Source organism: Bufo bufo, chromosome 6, assembly GCF_905171765.1.
Source record: "Bufo bufo chromosome 6, aBufBuf1.1, whole genome shotgun sequence".
NCBI classification, from domain to species: Eukaryota; Metazoa; Chordata; class Amphibia; order Anura; family Bufonidae; genus Bufo; species Bufo bufo.
Genome location: NC_053394.1, coordinates 390,751,986 through 390,765,867, shown reverse-complemented (window position 1 = coordinate 390,765,867; position 13,882 = coordinate 390,751,986). Strand labels below are relative to the sequence as shown.

At 46.4% G+C, this 13,882-nt stretch overlaps 1 pseudogene; it reads right to left on the bottom strand.

The window, feature by feature from the left end:
- LOC121003523 overlaps positions 1-13,882 on the bottom strand; it is a 791,128-nt pseudogene that overhangs the window by 165,871 nt on the left and 611,375 nt on the right.

Genomic DNA, 13,882 nt, shown 5'->3' with positions numbered 1-13,882 from the left:
CTAGAGTGTGACACTTTGAGCCTAGAATATTGAACCTTTTCACAAAATTCTAATTTTAAGCTGCATTAATTCAATTCCTTTTACTTTGCATTACTGAAATAAATGGACTTTTGCAAAATATTCTAATTTTTCGAGTTTCACCTGTATACTACAGAGGACAGTATACTGCTACAGATGGATCTGGATAGATTGGAGGCTTTGGCAGAGAAGTGGCAGATGAGGTTTAACACTGACAAATGTAAGGTTATGCACATGGGAAGGAATAATGCAAGCCACCAGTACATACTAAATGGTAAAACACTGGGTAACACTGACATGGAAAAGGACCTAGGAATTTTAGTGAACAGCAAACTAAGCTGTAGCAACCAGTGTCAGGCAGCTGCTGCCAAGGGCAATTAGATAATGGGTTGCATCAAAAGGGGCATAAGTGCCCATAAGAACATAGTCCTACCACTTTACAGATCAGTAGTCAGACCACACATAGAGGACTGTGTACAGTTCTATGTTCCTGTGAACAAGGCAGACATAGCAGAGCTGAAGAGGGCTCAGAGGAGGGCAACTAAAGTAATAACTGGAATGGGTGGACTACAGTAACCAGAAAGATTATCAAAATTCGGATTATTCGCTTTAGAAAAAAAGACGACTGAGGGGAGAACTAATAACGATGTATAAATATCTCAGGGGTCAGTACAGAGATCTCTCCCATCATCTATTTATTCCCAGGACTGTGACTAGGGGGCATCCTCTGCATCTGGAGGAAAGAAGGTTTGTACACAAACATAGAAGAGGATTCTTTAAGTTAAGAGCGGTGAGACTATGGAACTCTCTGCCTGAGGAGGTGGTGATGGTGAGTAGTACAATAAAGGAATTCAAGAGGGCCCTGGATGTATTTCTGGAGTGTAATAATATTACAGGCTATAGCTACTAGAGAGGGGTCGTTGATCCAGGGAGTTATTCTGATTGCCTGATTTGAGTCTGGAACAAATGTTTTCCCCCTAAAGTGGGGAAAATTGGCTTCTACCTCCGTTTTTTTTTTTTTTTGCCTCCCTCTGGATCAACTTGCAGGATAACAAGCTCAACTGGATGGACAGATGTCTTTTCAGCCTTATAAACTATGTTACTATGTTACATCCTATCGGTCATTCCACTTGACTGCAAATAACTGGCCATTTACAATTGTGAATGACGCCCCTTTTTCCACATGTCTGGACCCCAGCTCTTTTGGGAAGCCAGCTCTATTTTTTGGACTTTCACATATAGGCCCCTGTATTTGCAGTTTTACAGGAATGGAGGGTCCCCATACAGAGCACAGACAGGTGGTGTACTGTTTTTATATTATTATTTTTTTTCTCTCACCAGACATTTGTGTTTAGAGGAGATTATATATATATATATATATACTTAGTTTTACTTTTAACTGGATCTGTCCTTTGATTACCAATATTCATTCAATACAAGAGAGAGCTCCCACAGCGGTCACAATCATCACTCCAAGCCCTCAGCTACCTCTGGTAACTGAAAGCAAGGCGCTGTTTTATCTCCCTATAAAAAGGAGTATCTGAAGGAATAAAGCCAGTTAGTGACCACCATAAAAACACATAAGGGAGGTCACTAACGGGATAAGCATAAAGATGGCTTCTCTTATATGTGGGTTTTTTGATGATTAACAAGAGATGATTTATGGTTGAAACACATCACATTCTGAACATGAAAATGGCTTCTCCTCTGTGGATTTTCTGATGTCTATCAAGACCTGATTTACTGTTAAATCATTTCCCACATTCTGAACAAGAAAATGGCTTCTCCCCTGTGTGATTTTTCTGATGTATGAGAAATTCTAATTTCATCTTAAAACATTTCCCACATTCTGAACATGAAAATGGCTTCTGTCCTGTGTGAATTCTCTGATGCAAAGCAAGATATTGTTTAGAGCTAAAACATTTCCCACATTCTGAACATGGAAATGGCTTCTCCCCTGTGTGAATTCTCTGATGTATAACGAGATATTGTTTACGCTTAAAACATATCCCACATTCTGAACATGAAAATGGCTTCTCCCCTGTGTGAATTCTCTGATGTACAACAAGAGCTGATTTATGCATAAAACATTTCCCACATTCTGGACATGAAAATGGCTTCTCCCCTGTGTGAATTCTCTGATGTACAACAAGAGACGATTTCTGATTAAAACATTTCCCACATTCTGAACATGAAAATGGCTTCTCTCCTGTGTGAATTCTCTGATGGATAACAAGATCTGACGTACGGTTAAAACATTTTCCGCATACTAAACATGAAAATGGCTTCTCTCCTGTGTGATTTCTCTGATGCATTACAAATTCTGATTTCATCTTAAAACATTTCCCACATTCTGAACATGAAAATGGCTTCTCTCCTGTGTGAATTCTCTGATGTATAACAAGATATGATTTCTGGTGAAAACATTTCCCACATTCTGAACATAAAAAGGTCTTCTCTTTTACGTGAGCTGTATGATGCTTAGCACCTCTTCTGTGACTTTTATTCTGTGTTACAGTCTTTGATAAAGAAGATCGGAGCTGTTTAACAGAATTAAATGATGCATTGTTGCTGTGATTGGATGAGGGTATATCTTGCATATTGGCATGCTTTTCAAATATATCTCGTGTGATACCACAATCATCTACTTCAAAATCTGAAGATACCAGATGTTTCTCTAAGTTCCTTGTACAGTCATCTGCCAAGAATAAAACACATTTTATTGTTGATGAATAACATTAAAATTGTATTGAAGTTTTATAACTTTTCCATATAAAAAATCCACAGAAAGTACATGGCACACAATTAGAATATAAATTGACTAAAACAGTGGTGGCCAAACATACCACAATCTAATAGTAGACCAAGGGGCATAACTAAAAAACGCTGGCTCCCACCTTGAGCAACTTCCCTGCAACCCCCACCCAATCAGTCACTTATATATATATATATATATATATATATATATATAAAAGCTTTCCTAGTGCTGGACAAGAGGCGACGAATCCCCTCTTAGTGCCCCACATAATAGTTCAGTGTCCCTTTCACAGTGGAATTCCCCCTTTGTGCCCTCTTCACAGTACAAATGCTCCCTAAGTGCCCCCACTCAGTAGAATGTCCTCTTGAGGTCTCCAAACAGTAGTTAAGCACCCGAGTATAATGGAAGTCAATAGGAGAACCCGAGCATTAAATCAGGTACCCCCTGCTCTGAAGAGGGGAGGGTGCCTGGTTCATAAGAAAATGTCAGAAATTGTTGGTAACACCACCAAAATGGTTCTGTAATAGCATGGGGAGGACGTATGGATGCATTTTGGACTTGCTGGTCGCTGCTGGGAACTATGTTGTCCGCTTAGTACGCCACATTTTCATAATGACAATAATACGCACAAAACCAAGGGAAGAAAAATATCGATTTTAGAGGTAAAATTGATAGAAAACATTCTTTCCTGAATATTTACTTGTATATAAAGTGTAAGTCCTGCCAAAAATTACAAGGAAGAGGCACTCCGATACACCCTTAGTTACACATAAAGGAGGGCATCATACACACCCTTTAAAAATTATGATTGATGGCCTGCTGGTGACCCTCAAAAACATTAGGAGCAAGGGCCTGCTGATCTGACCATCTAAGACATTATGGAGCGGTGGCCTGCTGCCGCTTTGGTGACTCTAGTTAACCTGGGGCCGATGGCACGTACCCGTGACGGCAACGATCCATTCGGATGTCTGGCATATCAACTTTTGATGTAATTGTCAGCTCAAAACAATTGTAAACTACGGGTAACGGGGAATCAGTGATTGATTCCGGAGAGGGAGCCTGAGAAACGGCTACCACATCCAAGGAAGGCAAGCGGGTGGCGTGCAAATCACACACTCCCGACTTGTGGAGGTAGTGACGATAAATAACAATACAGGACTCTTAAGATGCCCTGTTATTGGAATGAGTAATAAAAAATTACAGGGAATGTCACTGAGGTATTTTGGATGAGGAAACATTATACAGGAGAGGCCCTGCTGCCGCTTTGTTGACTCTAGATAACTTCTGCCTGATCGCACGTCCCTATGACGTCCACGATCCATTTTGATATCTTCCCTATGAACTTTTGATGTTCTTTTATGCGCATAACATGGTGACCACCGGTAATGGGGAATTATTGTTCGATTTCAGAGAGGGAGCCTGTTAAACAGCTATGGCTACTACTTCAAAGCAAGGCAGAATGAGTTGCGGGCCTGCAGGTAAGCTGACCCTATAAAACATTATATGCGAGGGCCTGCATTTGAGCTGACCCTGTAAAAGATTTGAGTTGCGGGCCTGCTGGTGAGCTGAAGTGGAACCGACAAACCCAACTTGATTTTGATGGCTGCATTAATCTGCAGGTGACAGTCATACAGCTCTACAGATTTGTTTCCATCTGCATCTTTCTCAACAATCTGTGGCCTCAGTCTTTTATCCAGACTCTGTTATTGTGCCACTATGTGGCCTCCTCATGCTGCCATCTCCACACCATGTCACCTTGCCACTCATTTTTATCACCATGCTGCTGCTGATACTGCTTAAAAGGCCTTAAACTGAACACCAGGCCCACTATTTAATTAAGGTTTTGGAATCGATAAACTCAACTTGCTTTTGTGGGCTGCATCAGTGGGCGTAGCTAGAAATGACTGGGCCCCACAGCAAATTTTTCAATGGGGCTCCATCCCACAGTAATTTTTTAGCGACCCCTTCCTTTCATGCCGCCCCCATTCCTGTGGCTAGTAAAGATCGCTCTCTCAGACCAGGGCCGGCAGCTGTTCCATCAGTTTTATACACGGTCTATACTGTCACTGTATATAATTTCATTGTGTGATACTGTTGAGGGGGCCTTGACCAAATCCTTTAGTCGTCCTCATCCTGGATGGAACCCTTCTGGGTCAGGGCCCCAAAGTTGCAGCTTCCCCTGCTTCCCTTATAGCTATGCCCCTGGTCTGCATTAATCTGCAGGTGACCGTGATACAGCTCCACAGATTTGTTTCCATCTGCATCTTTCTAAACAATCTGTGGCCTTAGTCTTTTATCCAGACTGAGTCATTGTGCCACTATGTGGCCTCCTCATGCTGCCATCTCCACAGTATGTCACCTTGCCACTCATTTTTATCACTATGCTGCTGCTTCTTAAAAGGCCTTAAACTGATCACCAGGCCCACAATCTAATTAAGGTTTTACGCTCAAAACCAAAGTTTAAAAAAAATATCTATTTTATAGGAAAAATTGATTGAAAACATTCGTTCCTGTATATTTACTTGTATATAAAGTGCACGTTCTGCCAAAAATTACAAGGAACAGGCACTCCGATACAACCTGTATATCACATAAAGGAGGGCCTCATTCACATTGAGTTGCGGACCTGCAGGTGAGCTGACCCTGTAAAAGATTTGGTTTGCGGTCCTGCAGGTGAGCTGACCCTGTAAAAGATTTGTATTGCGGGCCTGCAGGTGAGCTGACCCTCTAAAAAATTATATGTGAGGGCCTGCTGGTGAGCCGACCCTCTAAAAAATTATATTCAAAGGCCATATATGCGAGGGCATTATATGTGACGAATAAGCAACGCATGTTGATACGACGGAAGAGGAGGTGGAGGATGAGAAAAGGAAGATTTAGGCTACTTTCACACTTGCGGCAGGACGGATCCGACAGGCTGTTCGCCCTGTCGGATCCGTCCTTCTGCTATTTCGCCGTGCCGCCGGACCGCCGCTCCGACCCCATTGACTATAATGGGGACGGGGGCGGAGCTCCGGCGCAGCACGGCAGTGCACGGCGAGAGAGGCCGGACTAAAAAGTCAGACATGCAGGACTTTTAGTCCGGCGGCCTTTCGCCGTGCACTGCCGTGCTTCGCCGGAGCTCCGCCCCCGTCCCCATTATAGTCAATGGGGACGGAGCGGCGGTCCGGCGAAATAGAGGAAGGACGGATCCGACATGGTGAACAGCCTGTCGGATCCGTCCTGCCGCAAGTGTGAAAGTACCCTTAACCATATACCCTTGTTTGTGGTAGAACGGGTGCATGGGAATACAGTCTATTAACTACATTAAAAACAACACATGTAAAGTGCCTTTATATTCATCAGCATTCCTCTGGTGGAGTCGAGAAGTCATGGTCAATCCAGGCCTTGAGTCAATCTGTCAGCATTTTCAGTTGACAGGTGGATACACTTATCGGTTATAATGCCACCAGCAGAACTAAATACACGCTCAAGCCAGCACCTCCAAAGTGTAGAGCGCCAGTTCGTGCCAAGTGTCCAGCTTGGACACCTAATAGTTGTAAGGCACTGAGGGATCATTGAGGAGGCTGACACGGTCTGCTATGTACTCCTTCACCATCTTCCAAAATGTTTCTCTCCTTGTGGCAGTAGGCCGCACATCAGGGTGAGGGTGCTGGCAGGGTGTCATGAAACTGTCCCAGGCTTTGGCGAATGTTGCCATGCCTCTGTTGGAACTGCTGGGTGTTGCCCTTGTCTCCCCTCCTCAGTTGGCCAAGGAAGTACGGACTCTGCCGCCAGCGTTGTCAGATGGAAAATTGTGGAGCAATTTTTCAACAAGGATCTTCTGGTATTGCACCATTTTGCTTGTCCACTCCACCAGAGGAATGAGAGATGAGAAGTTCTCTTTGTAGCGGGGGTCGAGAAGGGTGAACAACCAGTAATCTATGTTTAAAATGCGTATAACGTGCAGGTTGCGGGAAAAGCAGCCTAACATGAAGTCAGCCATGTGTGCCAGAGTACCAACAGGCGAGACTTCGCTGTCTTTATCAGGAGAATCACTCCCAATCTCCTCATCCTCTTCCTCCTCTTCTGCCCACCCATGCTGAACAGATGGAATTAAACTTCCATGGGTACTACCCTCTGTAGCAGAAGCAACCATCTCCTGCTCCTCCTCCTCTTCAGCCTCCAATTCAGCCTTCTTCTCAAATGTGAGCAGCGAGCATTTGAGAAGAAGACACAGAAGTGGGAAGGTGACGCTGATAATAGCGTTATCGCCGCTCACCATCTGTGTTGATTCCTCAAAGTTGCATAACACCTCACAGAGGTCAGACATCCATGCCCACTCCTCGCTTGTGAATAGCGGAAGCTGACTCTAAAGGGGACGACAATGTTGCAACTGGTATTCCACAACTGCCCTCTGCTGCTCACAAAGCCTGGCCAACATGTGGAACGTGGAGTTCCAGCATGTGCTCACGTCGCACAACAGCTGGTGAGCTGGCAATTTCAAGCGCTGCTGCAGCGTTGACAGACCGGCTGAAGCTGTCGGTCACTTGCGGAAATGTGCACACCCGAGGCGCACCTTCACCAGAAGCTCAGGCAAATTGGGGTATGTTTTTAGAAACCGCTGAACCACAAGATTGAATACGTGGGCAAGGCATGGGATGTGTCCAAGGTTGCCCAGCTCCAAAGCCGCCACCAAGGCATGGCCATTATTAGACACAACCATGCCTGGTTCTAGGTTGAGTGGCAAGAGCCACAGCTCAGTCTAGTCTCTTATACCCTGCCACAGCTCTGCGGTGGTGTGCTGTTTGTCACCTAGGCAGATCAGCTTCAGCACGGCCTGTTGCCGCTTCCCCACTGCAGTGCTACACTGCTTCCTGCTACCGACTGATGGCTGACTGGTGCTGCACGTGGATAATTCGGAAATGGAAGTGGAGGAGAAGGCGGAGAATGAGAAGTGGGGGTTGGAGCCACTAACGTAGGAGGTGGCGGAAACCCTGATGGAATTGGGGCCTGCAATCCTTGGCATCGGTAGCACCTGTGCCATCCCGGGATACGAGTGGCTCCCGGCCTCCACAACATTAACCCAGTGTGCCGTCAGGGAAATGTAGCGTCCCTGGCCGAAAGCACTTGTCTATGTGTCCATGGTTAAGTGGTCCTTCCCAGTAACTGCGTTGGTCAGGGCACGTGTGATGTTAAGGGACACATGTTGGTGCAAGGCTGGCACAGCACACCTTGAAAAATGGTGGCGGCTGGGGACTGCGTAACGAGGGACGGCTGCCGACATCAGGCTGCGGAAGGCCTCAGTGTCCACAAGCCTAAATGGCAACATTTCCAGGGCCAGTAATTTGGAAAGCTGCACATTTAGTGCTATGGACTGTGGGTGGGTGGCTGGGTATTTGCGCTTGCGTTCAAATGCCTGGAGTAATGACATTTGTGGATGTGGTTGCTGATGGTGCTTGCAAAGGGCCAGGTGCAGGGCGGGAGGCATCCATGTCTGCGTCTTTGACAGGGGATTGGCCAGCACGTAACACAGGGGAAGAGGAGGCAGTGGTGTGACCCGCAGACACAGATTGTGGACCCAGGCCGACCTATTAGGGTGCTTTGATGACATGTGGCGGATCATGCTGGTGAGGTTGCTAGTGTTCACGCCCCGGCTCATTTTGGTGTGGCACAGGTTGCAAACTACTATTCTTTTGTCGTCCGTACTTTCCTCAAAAAAGCGCCATACTGCCGAACATCTACCCCTTAGCAAGGGAGATTTACGCAAGGAGGTGCTCCGTGGAACAGTTGCGGGCCTGTTCGGTGGTGTCTGCTTTCTTACCTTTTGCCACCTCACTGCCTCTTCCAGTCTGTTGCAGTGCTGCAGATCCCTCCCCCTCTGTACTGCTCTCCTCGCTCGGCTTGTTGCCACCTTTCCAGGTTGGGTCAGTGATGTCATCTTCCATCACCTCCTCTTCCACTTCCTCACTCTGATCCTCCTGATTTGTTGACCTAACCACAACCTCAGTGATTGACAACTGTGTGTCATCCTCTTCCTCAAACTCTTGAAACAGTAATTGTGGTTGAGTCATTGGCAACTGTGTCTCATCATCATCCACCTCATTAAACACTAATTGTCGTTCCCCAGTGTCACGTTCTTGTGACTCTGGATGCTCAAGAGGTTGGGAATCGGGGCACAAAATCTCAGGTCCCTCTTCAAGCGTGCTTGGCAAGAGGGCCAAATCAATTAATGGCGATGAAAAGAGATCCTCGGAATATCAGAGTGTGGGATCACTTGTTTGGCTAGACTGTAAATGGTGGGAGGAAGGAGGATCAGGGGATTGTGTGGACCAGACTCCTGGCTACTGAGACTGGACTTGGTGGAAGACAGGGTGGTGCTTAACCAACTGGAAGCACCATCTGCTGCAATCCAACCGACCACCTGCTCGCACTGGGCATACTTCAAGAGTGGTCTCCTGCGCCGCCCTGCAAACTGGGACATGGCAGCAGGCACAGTTTCAATGCGCCCAGGGCCACGGCCTCTGCGTGCACCATCAGAATCACGGCCACTTCCCCGTTTCTTAATGCTCGCTTTCTTTATATTAAATGTTATATGTTATAAGGGACCGTACATAGGAAAATTATGGAAAAAAATATATCTTTGTTGTCAGTAATATTTTTCCCAATATCTGGGCCTGACACACACACACGCTATTGCAGCACAGATGTGACAATTCACTGCAGGGACCCTTTATAGGAAAAATGGGGATAAATTATGGAAGAAATATAATAGTTTTCAATAATATTCTTCCTATCTCTGCCCCTGACACACATAAGGTATTGCTGAACAGATGTCACAAGTCACTGCAGACACCCTCTATAGAAATAAAATCGCTAAGTATGGGAAAGAAGAAAAAAAAATCTGACTACTTTGCAAGATTAAATTGCTGCCACCACATATAATAGTCCTTAAAAGGACATTTGGGTCTTTGAAACATTTAATAAATTGTGATCACAAACTCCCTACACTATCTGTCCCTTCCTAACCGAAGCTCTCCCTGACTCGCAATGAGCCGAACCCGCGTCATCGGGTGCTATATAGCACCCGATGACGCGTTCCGGTCAGCCAATCACAGTAATGCCAGTAGCCAACATGGCTTACTGGCATTACAGTGATGGCAGTACTTACCTGCACGTTTATTGGCTGCTTAGCAGCCGCAAAACGTGCGAGAAGGAGACTCAAGCATGGCGCTCGAGCACATGCATGCGGTACTCGGTCGAGTACCGCCATGTGCAGAGCATAGCGATGCTCGAGCTGAACACGTATTCGGCCGAGCATGTTTGCTCAACACTAGTGTTGAGTGGTGAGACTTTTTTGTATGACCTCTGAATGTAGCATTCACAAGTGAAAAAAAGGCCATAAAAACGGACCATTTTTGCATCCCTTTCCTGGTCGTCTGGACGTTTTGCATTCATTTTTAACGGCCATTATTTGAAGATGGTTTAGATGATTTTTATTTGCTTTTCTTATTTAATTACCAACCCCTGCAGTATACATAACGTCCCCCATAGTGGCCCCAGTTAGTAATAATGTTCCCCAGGTCGGCCCCCATCAGTAATAATTATTAATCATCCACTTGCAAGCGCAGAGACAGTTGCTCTTCATTTGGTGCTAAAGGACCTACACTCTCAGTGGGATGATGTCACTATGTGCTCCTAAGCAATAATACTGGGAGAGCATGGTGATGTCATCACGTTGGTAGAACAGATCCTTCAGCACGAAGAGAGACTGCTTTGTGTGTGCAAGCGGATAAGGCAATTTATTTTTATTTTAATCCCTAAAAGGCCATTTTCCACTAGTGTACCCATAATAAACGGCCATTACATGGATGCTCTCCTGTAGAGTGGCCATTAAAAACGGTCACATTGGTTTAAATGAGGTCCATCTGGCAGTGAAAACAGCCACAAATAGGACATGTCCCATTTTTCACAAACACTATTCAATGTGAATAGCGCCATTGACTTCAATTCATTCTAAAAACAGATTACACAAACTACATATAGCTCCAAAGAATAATCCTGTGACCGGAACATCATCACTGCAGCTAGGACACTGTGCACACCGAGGTCTCTTCAAAACTCAGTCCTGTCACTGTCAAGTAAACAAACTGCATGGCCCACACCATAACATCTTCCTTTTTTCATGCATTTTTATTAAAAGGGTTGTCTCATCTGAGACAATGGGGTCAGTTCGCTAGGATATGCCCCTATTGTCTGGTAGGTGTGGGACCCATGGCTGGGACCTGCACCTATCTCCTAAGCGGAGCCCCGAAAGTGGCGGAGGGTGCACTGTGCATGCGCAGCATTGGCTTGGCCATTTCCATCAGGCGAATAGAAGTGAATGGGAACAGTGGCCGGTCATGCACAGTGCGATCCCATTCACTTTTATGGGGAGAGAGCTTGGTGGTGGCCGGAACAGAGTCCTCCAGCCACCACTTTGGCCAGCTCTGTTCTCAATATAGGTGGGGGGTCCCATCACTCTAGTGATATGACCCCATTGTCTCAGATGAGACAACTCCTTTAACCCCTTAGTGACCAGCCTGTTTTGGGCCTTACTGACCAAGCATTTTTCTTCCTTTTTCATCTTCGAGTTCCAAGAACTATAACTTTTTTATTTTTCCGTCTATATAGCTTTATGAGGGCTTGTTTTTGTGGGACAAGTTGTAGTTTTTAATAGCGCCATTTTTGGGGTACACATAGCTTTCTGATCAAATTTTATTACTCTTTCTGTGAGGGAGATGTGAAAAACAGCAATACTGCCACTGTGTTTTTACATTATAAATTTTATGGCCTTCATTTTTCGGTATAAATAACATAATATCTTTATTCTTTGGGTCAGTACAATTACAGTGATACCAAATACATATAGTTTTTTTTACATTTTACTACTTTTTTGCAATAAAATCTTTTTTTTTTTTATTTAAAAAGAAAAAGAAAAAATGTTTTTGCATTGCCGCTTCCCAAGATTCAACTCTTATTATTAGGTTTTTTCGGTGGCAACTAAGAATAAATTAGCAATTCTGTTTTATTGAATAAATGAGTTTTTTTTTTTACCACTTAATAGTCCCACAAGGGGACTATAACAGACAGCTTTTTGATGGATTTTAAAATACAATGCATTATCCCTATAGTGCATTGCATTTTAATATCAGTGCTATTCTGACATTGACCAGCAGGCTGCACCAGAGAGGAAATTACTTAAGCCTGGTCTGGGGCCTACACGAGACCCCAGCCAGCCTTCACACACATCTGCATTTACGGGGTGCCGATGGGAGACAGAGGGAGTCCGCTCCCTCTGTCAGCACTTTACATGCCGCAGGCGCCACTGCCCGTGGCATATAAAGTGTTAAACAGCCCAGATCAGCACTCCTGCCAGTCTGGGCTGTTAGAGCCGGGCCTCCACTCCCCGCTGCAAAGAGGACCCGTGCAGCGCTTAGACTGGGCGCCGTAAAAAGTGGCGGCCCATCTTAAGGCCCCTTAGTGACTGCATTAAAAAGGTATATGGGTGGTCACTAAGGGGTTAATAACCCCATTGATAGCATGCCAAGGCGTGTAGGTGAATTTTTTTTATGCACGTGTAAGAAAAACAGATTAATACCGATTTTTAAGAATTTTTGGGAAAATAATGTAAGCCATGTATTAAGGCTGGTTACAGCCTGCATTTGTGGGCGGGGCTGCCGGCTATATATTCCCACGCGACCTCACCTCCAGGACGGTCGCTTCATGCAGGCTTTCCTCGATCCGTTCCGTCACTTCCGGTTCGCTGCCACGTCACTTCCGGGTAAGTCTCGGCTCGCTAGGCTTCCTCAGCTGGGGGCAGCGTTCGTCCGCCGCCCGGCCGGTCTTCCTCTTCCCTCCAGCTCCGGGGGAGCCTCCTCGTTACAGGTGTGTTTTGTCCGCAGCAGGGTTCAGCGGGACCGGCGTCCACGGCACTTCAGGTGGGGGCGGACTGTTCCGCTGGGCTCCCCCTGCGCCTCAAGTTCCTTAGCGGGTTAGCAGAGCTGGAGATGTTAACCAAAGAAAAAAAAAACGTACGCCCAGCTCTCCTGCCTCTGTATCAATTAGTGTTTACCAGCAGGTTCCACAACTATAATATGGTTCCCTATCAACATGTAGATATGTACCACAATGCTATTCCCATGCACAATACTCCAACTGCCATGTCCATGACACCTGTTGTGCCGCCCTCCTGTGCACATGTGCACCACCGCATCCCATGCCACCCTCCGGTACACTCGTTGTGGCGCAGGGGTGTGATGTCGCCCTCTCGTGCACGCGTGGTCAGCTCCACTTTTTGTGCCACCCTCCTGGGCACATTACATGGCTTAGTGGTGTGGTGCTGCCCTCCGTGCTCGGGTTCCTGGCATGGCTGTCGTGCCACCCCTTTGTGCACATGCGTGTGGCTCTGCCGGCTTATACCGGCCTGGTGCATGTGTGGAGGAGGGCGGCATAACTCTTAGACGGGCCTTCCCTTCTTGGTCGAGATGCTGTTTTTCCGGTTGTCATGTGCCATGTCGGGCTCAGGGTTTTCTTTATGAACTCGTTGTCATACCTGGGTGCTGATAAGTTTTTTCCCAACATGAACAGGACTGCGGTATCCGCTTATATCCAGACTTCCCTTTCAGCCAGGTAGCTGCTCATCAAGTTTCTGAGTTCTTCAGGTATCTCGCATATGTTATTTTACTATTTCCACGTTGTCATCTTGCTCTCACACGCCATAGGTAGTCTACCTGGACCGCCCAGGCTCATTTTGTTGCCGTCTTCCTGGATCGCCCAGGCTCGTTTTCCCTGTTTCCTGGTTCGCCCAGGCTCGTTTTCCCTGTTTCCTGGATCGCCCAGGCTCATTTTTTTTTGTCTGTCGTCCTGGATCGCCCAGGCTCGCTCTGTCCCTGTCGTCCTGGATCGCCCAGGCTCGCTCTGTCCCTGTCGTCCTGGATCGCCCAGGCTCGCTCTGTCCCTGTCGTCCTGGATCGCCCAGGCTCGCTCTGTCCCTGTCGTCCTGGATCGCCCAGGCTCGCTCTGTCCCTGTCGTCCTGGATCGCCCAGGCTCGCTCTGTCCCTGTCGTCCTGGATCGCCCAGGCTCG